The sequence below is a fragment of the Gymnoscopelus braueri genome (genome assembly GCF_963280865.1).
Source record: "Gymnoscopelus braueri genome assembly, chromosome: 1".
NCBI classification, from domain to species: Eukaryota; Metazoa; Chordata; class Actinopteri; order Myctophiformes; family Myctophidae; genus Gymnoscopelus; species Gymnoscopelus braueri.
In genome coordinates, this window is record NC_137603.1 from 63,414,086 (window position 1) to 63,428,441 (window position 14,356).

The following is a 14,356-nucleotide window of genomic DNA, read 5'->3' on the forward strand; positions in this document are numbered from 1 at the left end:
GACATATCCGTGTTGATCACATGACTATAGTGATACTGTGTACCGATTTGCATGACGTTTGGATACAATTTGTAGGAGTAATATAAAAAAATGGGTTTTGCACAAATCGGCCTCCTGGTGACGCTATTACAGGCCCATGTGAAAGATGGTGCAGAGGTTCTGAATTGGCATCCAGGGAGTGTGTGTGCACAGTTTCGGAGCGACCGGGCCAACGGTGCCGGAGATTAGCTGGTGACAGACGGACACACACACACACACACGGACACACGGACACACGGACGGACGGACAAGGGGTAAAACATACTCTCTCGCCATGCCTTCGGCCTGGCGGAGACAATGAACACTGAGGATTTTAACATGTATAATCATGTCACCTTGACTAAACTGGCTTGTAATTATGGCTTTCAAACAGCTACCCAATTAAACTGTACAGTATGATCAAATGACAGCATTCTGTGTTCACTGAAACCTCATGTCATCAGACCTAAACAAAGGTTGGCGTTGTAGTGTTGTTTTAAACGCCATTTCATCCAGTTGTGGAAAAAGTACTCTAATGTTATACTTAAGTAAAAGTATCAATGCTGCAATGTGGAAATACTCCATTAAAAGTACAGAAGTCCTGACGTCACTCGTTCATCCCCAGGTTCGTAAAGTAATTTCGCTATGGAGAATAACATTGGGTCATCATAGAATCGTCTCATATAAGAATTGTGGTCCAAAAATAAACAAACTGTCTCGGCGATATTGTCAGGGAGGAGGTTCTGTATCGTTTATGATAGTCAGTCACTTATATTTGATACAGTCTGTTTCTGGCAAAAATTTAACTAATTCGGCGGAAGTAACATTATCGTTTTCTCACCGTCAGTTGATGCTTCATATCCATAAGAGTAAAACCGCCGGGGTCATTTGTTTATTTTTGGAACACAGTTCTTATTTGACGCGATATTAAATACGTCTATGGAATTCAGAATGGGGGTGGAAAACCGCGAACCAGGTAGACAAACCTAGGATGTGTAAATTACGTCAGACTTGTTCTCTATTGGAACAAGGCTTCATGATATGCTCAGAAACAGCTATTTTAACGCAACAAAATTAATTACCACCATTTTAGTTAATTCTGATGGTCTCTATAAAAAAAAGTGACATCTGTGGTGTTTTTATTTAATTTTTTATCCCACGATTTTGTAACCCTATTTTTTACACCCAGTGCCAATTGTCTATGTAATCCTGGGCACTACCTTCCCTCTGCCAACCTAGGGAGGCCAGGGCCGAGCTCATGCCTCCTTCAATGCATGAGAGCAACGGGGGGAGGTTACCTGGTTAGACGTAGCGCGTGGAAGGAACACGTTATTCCAACCAGTTCCTTTCCCCTCCATCAGGCACCCCGGCAGACCAGGGGGAGGCAGTATAGAGACCAGGATTACTGCATGTTTTTGTGAGGGTACCTACCCTAGGGAGCACGGGGAGAACATGCAAACTCCACACAGAGAGGCCCTTTCGCCAACCCCACCTAGGGTATGGGCACTGATGACACAGAGGAGAGAACACGCCCCCAGCGCCCACGGCGGTAGTGCTGTGAGGCGACAGCACTACCGACTGCGCCACTTTGTCAATATTCAATGATTACATGATTGAGAGTGAGAGAAACTTGTCCTCAATTTGCATTTGCTATTAGGAGTAAAATAAAGTTTGGGTTTATGAAAAATAAATGACTTTTTACCTTCTATGGTATACGGGTAAATTTTTACCCTTAACACCACAGAAGTCACTGTTTTTAATAATATTAACCATTTGTAAAGTTAAAAAACTAAAACAAGTATTTAAAAAAAAAATGGAAGTGTGTTAGTCTATTATATCAAGATAACATCATTCTATTGTCTTCATTATAGGGAATGTAATGAGTGAATTTTTTTTTTTTTATAATTGAAAACTAGATATATTGAAAGATGAAACCCTAACCCTAACCCAAAATAATGTTTTAAAAAGTGTTTACATGGATATGAATGCATAACAAGTCAGCTATGAGGTGGGAGAAAAAAAAAATGTAAATAATTATTTTTTTGAGTATTTTGGGCTGAGTTAAATCACGGGTCAAATTTGACCCGCTAACGCCAAAGGTGTATGAAGGTTTCTAACACAATGCAAGGGTTAAAGCACCAAAAGTAAAAGTACTCATTATGCAGAATGTCCCATTTCACACGTTTTCAAAAAATGTATACAATTTGAAAATAGCCGATCTATAAGCTTGTAGCCTGTGAGCTTGTAGATCGGCTATTTTCAAATGGCCCAAAATATAGGGCTGAAGTGGTTAGTGTTGTAATAATAATCAAAATCTACAAAGTAACTAGTAACTCAAGTTTGCAAATAATTGTAGTGGAGTAAAAGTACAATATTTGCCTCTGAGATGTAGTGGTGTAGAAGTAAAAGTACTGAACATTGGAAATACTCCAGTAAAGTAAAAATACCACAAAACTGTACTTAAGTACATTACTTGAGTAAATGTACTTAGTTACTTTACACCACTGATTTCATCAGACCTAACAAGAGGTGGATGCTGTAGAGTGTGTTTCTCCATCCTATTATTACAATGTTGTTAACACTGTTTTTTAATGACTTGTGCTTCTGCATCCAAACTCATCACATCCAAGTGATCCAGCAGTTTGTTTTGCCTGTAAAGCTTGATTACATACTATGTCAGATACAGTGGGACACACACACTGTTTTGGCTTGAAAATACATGATCTCAACACTGTTTTCTGCTTCATTTAATTTTCTCCTCTCAGGTTTTCCCCGTCGCCTCAGACTTTATTTGCATAAATATTTGGTTTGCCAGGAATGCTTATGGCCTCAAACCACATAACAGATGTTAAATGATTCACTCCACCCATGTTGATATTTATATATAGTTGATATTTACTAAACCAGACACAGTTACAAATGCAAAGCCAATAAAATACATTTAGAAGAATGAAATTATTCTCTAATTTGGCCCATCTTACCAGACTGGGCCAATTTGGATCCCAAGTGTTAACTGGAGGAAAGCCTAACTGGAGCAGACTCCCTCTCACAAGAACTTAACCCAAGATAGAGACTGAATTATTCCACTTCCAGCTTCAGTTTATTTCCATTTAATGTACTGTATGTTTTCCCCTCAGCAATACAGAGTAAATGTACTGAAAAACCTCCACACCACAAAAGGAAGATGGTCAGCAGAAGATCCCAGAATCAATTACTAACAACAAAATGTGTGTGGGAGGCACGATACCAAGTCACACATGCACACGCGCGTGCGCTCGCTCACACACACACACACACACACACACACACACACACACACACACACACACACACACACACACACACACACACACACACACACACACACACACACACACACACTGACGGACAGCATGTGCAGGTCCACTGTTGTGTTTCAAAACAGTTATACGTATAGGCCTATACGTAGTACAGTAGCATGGCGACTGAATCAAAAAGGATGGGAAAAAATAATCTATGAAAGTTGTGCAATATCCTATGAGGTGTAGAGTGGTTCAATGTACCATTTATCATTCCTCTACCTCCATACCTTACTGAGTACTGGTGTAGTTAGATTAGTGAACCTTGAAAGCTGTGTGTGTGTGTGTGTGTGTGTGCGCGTGCACGCGTGTATGTAGGCTATGTGTATCGTTTCTTGTCTTTTCCTGAAATCTATTGTTTATTAAACAGAGGAGGGACTAAATGCATTACAGGTCAGTTATAGATGCCAGCGGTCATGACTCCAGCTGCTCCATGGGCGAGGGAAGATGATAGCACCATGAATTAGTGTGGGATGTTGTTGACCTCCTGGAGATGATGAAATTCTGACTTAAACATCACCCACACCCTCTCTGTCTCTCTCTGCTGTACAATAACTTTACACAACTCTCCTAAATATCCTTGTAAAATACTATCTTTATGTTGATCCCTGTAGGTCATCATCCCTCTGCCAGATGTTCACTTCAAGAAGAAAGTGCAGGTCAGGTGCAGCGTGACCTTCGGCTGCTGCTTTTTATCTGTAAGGTCAAGTATTGCAGAGAGGGGGAAATCATTTGAGTTGTTTGTGGAGTGTAAGAAAGTGCAGAGAGATCAAGAAAGACTGTCCTTGTGAAATGCAAATTCTGTCTTATACAGTATGGCTGTCGTGTCCACAGAAAACATTTGTTGAGCCTTTCTTGCATTAATTTAAACGATGAAATTGTAGAAATGCGATGTGCCCTTCCCAGCGAGTTACCCGTTGCTCTCTACGTCCATCATGTTTTGGCGTACTGTTTTGGAGTACTCTGGGTGCATCAAGCAGAAATTTGTTCAACTTTTGGAGAGGAGTGTGGCTGTGTCTGAGAACCTGGTCATTTACGACTTTGAATCGTTACCACCACCATGAGAAGTCCATGTTTACCATTATTTAATCTAGGTTATTTGTGCTAATAACACAGATGACAGGACGTTCGAGCACAGCGACGGTTGATAGATTTGAAGAGTTCCTGCGCTCATAAAACGTTTTCTGTGGACACAGCCCCTAACAATGGTTTTAGATGTGATGTGACTCAGCACAGGGGATTCTGTATTTATAGACTACTTTATATATTTATATGTGACCAGATGGACACTGATAATACTTTTGGATAACTCAAAGTGACTACGCCACTCTCTTTAAGGGGAGAGACCCTGAACAAACTATGCATTTACTCTGTTAATGTTGTGACCAAATAATATCCCCACACAAGTTGTACAAGACGGACAGAGGCTTTCGTGTGTACAATCATTCGACCCTTTTATTAAATAGCAGCAGAGATAGAATGACACCATGTGTCTGTACCAATACGCTCATTGACCGGGGGGCAATAATAACACTTTAATTATAATAACACAGCACACTGATAAAACTATAGAATCATCAACACTGTCTGCAAATAGTTAGACACTGCGACTTATAATGCGCACACGCTAATGAAATGGAACACTCTGTTAAAACACTGCACACTAAAAAGTGGGGAAGGGACATGAACGGTCATTGACTTTAAGATACAGTGAATGAAGACTCTTCTAAAAGGCTTAATCAACAGTGAGGCACTTGAGTAGCAACTATAAACAATAAAACTAAAATGGAGAGAAAGAACAGTGGCTGACCTGCTGACCACGGTCCTGTGTCATCAGTTCAGCCTCCTAGGTAGTAGCCAACTGTGTACCCAGCAGATAGGAGCATGGGCTGACCAGGGTCTGGTCTGGCAGACTGGCACTCTCAGACTCTTTCTAAAGTGCATATATGTGGTTCCCACCAGTCCTGCTGCACAGCACCACCATAAACTCTTTGTAGTAAAGTTTGGATGCACGGTGCTGGTGAGACGCTACCTCAGAGCAACACACACGACGTGCGAGAACAAACACGACTCTCTCTGCTCTCACGAGAGCTCCTCTTACCATATATAGGCTGTTCCTGCCACCTGCTCTGAGCTCCCAGGTCCTAAGGTCCCACCTCTCACATATAGAGTAGTTTGTGTCACACAGAGTTCAAGCCAGCTGCTCTTAGAAAATATGTCAATTCATGAAAAGAATCAGCAACTACTTTACAGATAATGTTAAATTGCATTCATCACCTAATGACAACTTTGTTCAAAATGAGCGAGAGAGCAGCATGTCAATGAGAAAAGGTTACTCACAAGAAGATTAATAGCTTCATTTTGTTTCCAGTATTCAATTTAAAACTCCCCGTCGCAATTCCGTGGAGAACATGAAATCAATGTTTTGCTCATTGTTGGTGTCGAGGCGAGGCCAGCGATGCCTTTTCAGTTGATTTGTAGCGTAAATTGTGCTGAAATTTCACCCGTATGTTTGGAGTGTTTTTTCCACCCAGCTGTGCAGTTGCACATCAATCACTGTGTAGCCGGAGGCATTACTTTGTAAATTAAACAGACAGGCGTCCCAGGAGTCACCTCTTCTGTTTAAAGAAAGATCTGACAGGTGGTTGCATGCAGCTACATTACAATTTACATGTTAGGCATTTAGTATACGCTCTCATCCAGAGCTACTTACAAGTGTGAGATCGGAATAAGCAGAGTAAACATCAACTCTTGTCAATAAACAACAAGGTAAATGGTCACAGAAGTAGAGTGCAGAGAGAACATGTGCCGCAAAGACAATAGGGTAGCAGGTAAACAATGAACCTAGCATCTGTCTGAAAACTGTTTGAAACTATTAGATACTAGGTAAACAATGAACCATCTGCTAAATCACCTTCTCAACCTTTGTGGTTGAGAAAAACCTATCAGCAAAACATAAACATGAGATCAAGTGACCAAGATATATATGCACAGCAAACTAGCATCTATTGAAAAAATCACACCCAGTGTGAAGTGAGTGGTGCTATTTATGAGCGAAGTTTTAAGTTAATGTCATCATGTGTCTAGCTAGCCAATCACAGCACGTCCTGCAAAGAAAGATAAGTATTCAGACCCTTTGAATACAACTTGTATTCAAATGGATCCTCTGTAGTTATTATTTAGCCACAAGCTCTTGTTAATGCTGTTTATTGGTTCAATATGTGTAGAGGTATTTCAAGTCCAAACCTCTATTCCATGGTGAAGGCCTGGGGTGTCATGACTCGCTTTATTTCCAAATAAAAGGTGCTGAGAAGAATTGTCTTTTAACGAAAAAAAAAGTATTGATTCCAAAAAGGTGTCACAATAATATAGCCTACAAACTGAAAAATTCAAAAATTACCTTTTCTAAAAATAAATGCGGTCAAAAACAGTGTGCCTCCTAGACCTCACCAAACATGTTCCATTGTCCTGAATTCAAGTGAAGTCACCTTCTTCAAGCAAAACCTTATCCTGTCTGTAGGTGAGCCTTTCACAATAAAATACAAGGACTACAACAAACTGTTTATGAACAACAAGGAAAAAGGAAATGCCAAAGGCTTACTAAATCCACATGACACGTTCCAAAACTTAAATTAGTCAATTCCAAAAGGCGTAGTTAGATGAGAGGAGGCTTCTAAATTTCAATAATAATAATTTCATATTCCAAAATAATATTTGACATGTCTAAAAACAAAGAATTATGAAAGAAGTGGACAAAACAAAGAAAACATAAAACTGGCTCCAACAATATGTATAAAACCCACAAACACACTTAACCACTTTCACTTTCAAGACTCTTTACATGCTTGGTTTATTACTAACTTTTACTAACTAACACTAACTTGGTTGTGAAAAACAAAGTCACCAAACTGACAGCCAGGTAAAAGAGTAACGTGAGCAGTCAGTGACAGCAGCTGACTGACACCACGGCAGCAGCTGACTGAGTCTGACACCGCAGCAATGGTTGCGCCACCTACAGGGCAGTGCTCTGTGGATTTGTGTATAGGGAACAGAGAGGTAAATTCATCACCCTAGCAACCCCAGGCTCTGTAAATCCTCACGTTACACAAGAGACAGCCTGTTGATTATTTGACAATTAATTTGAAAGGAAATGTAATGACATTATGATGTCACTGAATGATGATCATCATGTATAATACACAACAACGTTACCCAAACTGGCAGGCCTTCTTGACCAAATATATTGTGTAGTGTACCAGGAGAAGTTCAGTGCCCGATGTGAAGTTGGATCAGTGTGTGTGTGTGTGCGTGTGCGTGTGTGTGTGTGTGTGTGTGTGTGTGTGTGTGTGTACAAAAGAGGAACTGAGATAAGATGAAAGATTTGAGGGTAAAAAATAAAACGGAAGAGGGAAGAGGAGAGGAGAGAAGAGAAGAGGAGAGGAGAGGAGAGGAGAGGAGAGGACGCAACACTATCCTTGAGGCAAGTGGGAGAGAAAGTCCATACAGAGTAAAATAAGGAAGATGAAGCTTAGAAACACAGGTTTCAGGCTTTCAAAGGTTTGCAGGACTGCAGGATGTGCAAAATGCACTTTGCACAGTCTGACATTTCTACACCTTCCCCATTTAAATGTATTGTGATGAGACATGGTCTTCAGGCACAACGCAGACTAAACACTTTCCTCTGTCTGAGTCGACTCTAAACTGATGACTTGGAGAACAGAGCTCACCTTAAAAAAAATCTCTTTAACTTTGTCCTTCACCTCGTCAAGAATCACTAAACTACATCAGAGGAACTGTCTACCTGTCAGTGCTGGAAGAAGTACACTGATTTCTTACTTAAGTAAAAAGTATAGCAATACCACAATATGACAATTTTCATAAGGAAAAGGTCTGTATTCAAAATCTACTTGCCAGCATCGCCTAGCCTGGTTCCAGACAAATTTGCCAATGCAAAAAAAAAATGTCCATGGCAGATTATGTCTGGCCCCTCTCTTTAAAAAATAAATACAAAATCCCACGATTTTGTAACCCTTTTTTCACCCGGTGTCAATTTTCGAAGTGATCCTGCCCCCCACCAGCCTAGGGAGCCCAGGGCCGAGCTCATGCCTCCTTCAATGCATGAGAGCCAACTGACCTTCTTGTCACCTGACAGGGGGGAGTTACCCCGGTAGGCCGTAGCGCGTGGAAGGAACACGTCATTCCAACCAGTTCCTTTCCCTTGGCAGGATAAAGGCCTATCTGCCCCCAACCGACCTAGAGAGTCATCCACGTTTTTATTTCTTCGAGGCTTGATTACTGCAATGCTCTCTATGTAGGCATTGATCAGTCAGGTGTCAGACATCTATAGCTTGTGCAAAATGCTGCTGCTCACCTCCTTACTGGCAAGAAAAAGTGCAACCATATCACCCCAGTCCAGTAACTGCCACTCCACATTCGCCCCGCTCAGTCATTTTTAAATCCTTACTAAAAATCCTTACTCGCTCGCTTTCAATGCTGTTTGACCATGCAATTACCCTGGCCCTAACGGCCTACCTTTAATATGCTGCATATAATGATATGTTGTTTTTATTGTTGTGTCATGTTTCTTTTCTTTTTTTCTTGTTTTCCCTTTGTTTTAATTTCTTTCTCTTTTCTTGCCTATGTATTTTAACACATTGCTTGCCAAGATCGCATATATTCGTTCTTTGAAATGCATCACTTGATGGCCAAGATCGAATATATGCGTTCTTTAAAAAAATATATTTATTTTATAAGGTAATTACGCTGGCAAGGGGATAAACAACGATGTTTAATATCTTGGCAGGAGATGTCTTAATATGCTCTGTGAAGCACTTTGGTTCGACCTTGGTCGTTGGAAATGTGCTATACAATAAAGTTTGATTTGATTTGATTCAGGAGGTGGACAGAGGTTTAATGTACCATTCAGCATTCCTCTACCTCCATGCCTTACCCAATGCTTGATTTTTCATAGCTTCCTTTTACAGTTTTTCACCCATTGCAAGCAACCAAAGCAAAGTCACCTTCCTTATGTGAATCTGTCTGTCTGTCTGTCTGTCTGTCTGTCTGTCTGTCTGTCTGTACGTACGTACATCATGTTAAATATATGCAGAATAATAAACAACATTTTACTCTACATAATTGCATGGAGCATTCTTTCCCATCTCTTCCCACAACAGTGGACTACAGTAATGCATTACAGGTCAGTTGTAGATACCAGCGGTCATGACTCCATGGGCGAGGAAGATGATAGCAACATGAATTAGTGTGGGATGTTGTTGACCTCCTGGAGATGATGAAATAATGACTCATCCATCACCGACTGTCTCTCTCTGCTGTACAATAACTTTACACAACTCTTATAAATCTCCTTGTGAAACATTAGTTTTAAGTCAACTCTTGGTAGGCCATCATCCCTCTGCTAGATGTTCACTTCTGGAAGAAAGTGCAGGTGCAGTGTGACCTTCAGCTGCTGCTGTTATCTACAAGGTCAGAGAGAGGAATATCATTTGAGTTATTTCTAGAGTATAAGAGTGACAAAGATTGTCCTTGTGGAATGCTAATTCAATCCTCTACAGCGTGACTTCCCAAGGGGCTGTGTCCACAGAAAGCTTTTTTTGAACTGCCAGCGCCTTTCTGCCATGTATTTGTGGTAAAGACACGCTGGAGTGCTCCTCTTCCCAGAGCCACACCTCGCGTTTCAGAGTTTCAGCACTCTCGTCAGGGACGTGCTGGCCACTGGGAAATTCGGAAAAATTCCAGAACGGCCGCGCCATTTACGGGCTGCATCTGAAGCGTTACTCCGCTCATAAAAAGCTTTCTGTGGATATGAAGTTTTGAATGTGATGTAACTCAGCATTCTGTATTTATAGACATTTTAGTAGTTTGTGTCACACAGTGTTCAAGCCAGCTGCTATAAAATGTCAATTCATAAAAAATAATCACCTCTACTTGCCAGATAATGTTAAATTGCATTCATCGCTCAATGACTAATCTGTTCAAAATAAGCCAGAGAACAGCATGTCAATGAGAAAAGGTTACTCACTGGAAGAATAATAGCTTTATTGTGTTTCCAGTATTCTATTGAAAACGCCACACTTCAATTCCCTGGAGAATATGAACGCTAATCAATGTTTTCCTCCTGGTGTTGATGGGAGGCCCAGGAGGGCCGTTGGAGTTAATTTGTAGCATACCAAGAAAAAAATCCAGGATCCTGGATGGCTTGAATCTAGGCGTAAAATAATTGACACAAATATTTTTGGAAATCTGTATGGGAGAACTGAATGGGGTGTGGATCGATGGAACCAGAAAATGGCCGCCACTGCTATGCCCTATAGACGAATCCACAGACGCGCTGCCTGTAGCTGCCTGTAGGCGGCCATTGCTGCGGTGTCTCGTCCGCGGAGCGTTGACACCGCACCAATGGCTGCGCGCAGGGCAGCGCTCCGTGGATTCGTGTATAGCCCTTTAACAGTCTGCTCAACCAATTGGTAGAGCACATTTTAAGTCACTATTTCTCATTGACAACATTGCTGAACTTAACTCAACCTGATTGAGCCCTTTATACCATTTGGTTGAGGTATGTTATGGCAAAAAAAGGTCCACCAGATGTCACTGTTTCCCAGTCACATGGATTCTCAGGTAGCCACTTTTTAGGAAGTGAAAATCAATTAATCCACTCCTGAAAGGTGGGATTTTTTTGGTTGAAATTTCAGAGGTAAGATTTTTTTTTTCTTCATATTATCATCTCAGAGGTGTTACTGAACCTGATTATGTAGCTTGATACAATAAAAAAAATCTAATAATGGTCTAATAATTTTCTGAAAACATGCTCTACCAAACGGGTTGTTTGTCACTTTATGGTAAGTAGTGAAGCTAAACTAAAGTAATTAAAATGTACTATTTGCTATGGATAAATAGGGCTTTTGCTAATTCAGTGTTGTTAATATAATACATATAATGTTATTTCATTATATTTATGTATTAGTATGATTTTATTCCTATCTAAAAAAACATGCTCAACCAAATGGTTGAATTGTCATTTAATGGTAAAGGTTAGTGGTGCTGAAATAAAAAATGGACTATTTTGATGATCTGTGTGATGAAGAAGATGACCAAACAGATGATGCTGATCAACTCTCACAAGCAGAAGAGACTGGGAACATAATGGGAGACATATTTCTCAGTGAATGCATATAAATCAATGTATATGCATGAAACTTTTACCATTACCATAAAGTGACATCTCAACCGTTTGGTAGAGGCCTATATTTGGAAAACTGTTGGGTCTGTTAAAGAAATTATAATTGATAGTTGTTACTATTGCCCCAAATAAATAAAAAATGCAAAGAAATAATTTTTCCAATGCTTTTTTCTTGGGGTGACCTTTAAAGGGATAGAGGAGATGTAAGGACAATGTCACTGAAAAGTACCAGTAATGAAAACATTTCACATTTTCCGGGGAGTGAAGGCAGAGAAAATGGTTTCTTGTCAGAATGTGTGTTGTTGAAGCATAAAACAGCAGCATGCACGGTAAACACTCATACTGAGTTTAACATGCTGCTGATGTGTGGCCGGAGAGAGGATGTGATTCTGTGTGGAGAGCTATTTAACCCATGAGTAAGTAACACATGAAAATATGTAATCACTAACGTTGATTAACCCATTCATTCCGGGAACACATCTGTGTCATTTTAGATTTCTTTGGGCACTATGAGCTTGTAGATCTGCCATTTTTGCATTTTTTGCAATTCTTTAGCAAATCTTTCAATATATATATCTTTTTTAAAGCGAACATTTCTAACTCAAATATTTGCTTCTGGGGGTCCCTGGAACAAAACATTTTCATATGGGGGTCCACAGATTTAGAAAACATTTTTAGATTATGTATTTGGCCGCGGACCCCCATCTCAAATATGTTGTTCCAGGGACCCCCAGAAGCAAAGATCGGAGTAATAAGTGCTCGCTTTAAAACATATATATAACAACATATATATATATATGTATGTATATGTATGTATGTATGTATGTATGTATGTATATATACATATATATATATATATATATATATATTCACAGATTTGCACAATTATTTCACAATAAAAAAAAAGAATAGCAGATCTACAAGCCCTCTGTGCCGCGCTTCGAGCTTGTAGATAGAAAAACTGTGATTTTTGAATAGCCAAAGAAACCTAAAAATGACACACAGATGCGTTCCCGGTCTTAATGGGTTAAAGTTACAGCTGGTCACTCTCCTCTCCTCCTCTCCTCTCCTCTGTTCATCCCACCCTATATTTCCTCCTCTCCCTCCCTGGTATAGTTGAATAATGAATCATGCAGCACTGTATTGTATACAGTACAGTACAGTACAGTACAGTACAGTACAGTACAGTACAGTACAGTACAGTACAGTACAGTACAGTACAGTACAGTACTGTATTGCTGCTGACGGGTGAAAAATATGTCCCTTTTTATTTTCGGGAAATGGCAAACCTGTGTTCCAATGGATCCAACATAGTTGTTATTTAGTCAAAAGCCCTTTTTAATACTTTTTATGGGTTCAATATCTATAAAACCCACAGATACAACTAATCACTTTCAGTTTCAATTTTTTTCAAACATTGTGGACGTTGCCAATCTACAAGCTCACAACGCATTGCATCGTGACACGTTCGTAGATCTGCTAATTCTACTATTTCCACACTATACCCACAATTTTGTAACCCTTTTTCACCCGGTGCCAATTTTCTAAGTGATCCCGGGCGTTACACTCCCCCCACCAGCCTAGGGAGCCCAGGGCCGAGCTCATGCCTCCTTCAATGCCAACTGAGCTTCTTGTCACCTGACAGGGGGGGGTTTCCCCGGTAGGACGTAGCGTGTGGAAGGAATACGTCATTCCAACCAGTTCCTTTCCCCTCCATCAGGCGCCCCGGCTGTCATGGGGGAGGCGGTATAGCGACCAGGATTACTACATGTTTTTGTGAGGGTATTAACTACCCTAGGAGCACGGGGAGAACATGCAAACTCCACACAGAGAGGCCCTTTCGCCAACCCCACCTAGGGTATGGGCGCTGATGACGCAGAGGAGAAGACACGCCCCCAGCGCCCACAGCGTCCCCGGCGGGATACCGTTTTATGACAAAGTAGGCCATTAATTTACATAAAACTACATAAAAACATAAAACTGAAATGTGGAGATACAAGGTTTCTGCCTTGCTGACAGTAACAGATTGTGTAGGTTCCCAGGATGAGGCGTTGGTTCCTCTGGGGAGCAGAGAGCCGCAGGCTCAATGTCTCCAGATCCCTGCAGTGGTGGGAAAAAGTACTCTAATGTTTTACTTTAGTAAAAGTATCAATACTGCAATGTAGAAATACTCTGTTACAAGTGAAAGAGAGAAATTCAGAATTAACTTTTTTTTACTTGAGTAAAAGTACAAAAGCATTGGTATCAAAATGTACTTAAAGTACCAAAGTAGAAGGTACTCATTGTGTAGAATGTCTCGTTTCCAAATCTATAAAAGTCATTTGAAAATAGCAAATACACTGGCTCCATTTGAACTATTTACTTATTTGTTTATGTATTTTTTTTATTAATTATTATTTAATTAATTAATTAATTAATTAATGTATTTTATTGTATTATCATTTTATTTATTTTTATCATTCTGAAAAGTACTTGTTTTGGACATAACATTGATATGCAATGATGCATTCATTGGACTTATGTAGCAGTTCTCACACAGTTGTCATAGAAATGGTTCTCAACAATCTAGTGGCACTTCTCTCTCTCTCTCGAAGGACGTGTATTTTGTAAAGCGTTTTGCCTGTGCGTTCTCCTCTCTGGTGTATGATGTAAACTTCATGGTGTAATGGCTGCATAATGGCAGGGCAGACATGGGGCATAAATGTCATTACATATTTAATACTCCTCTCCATGGCTACCTCTGGCTCTACTCTGTCTCTGGGAAACACAGTTTGAGCATAAAGCCATTGACAAATTCCCA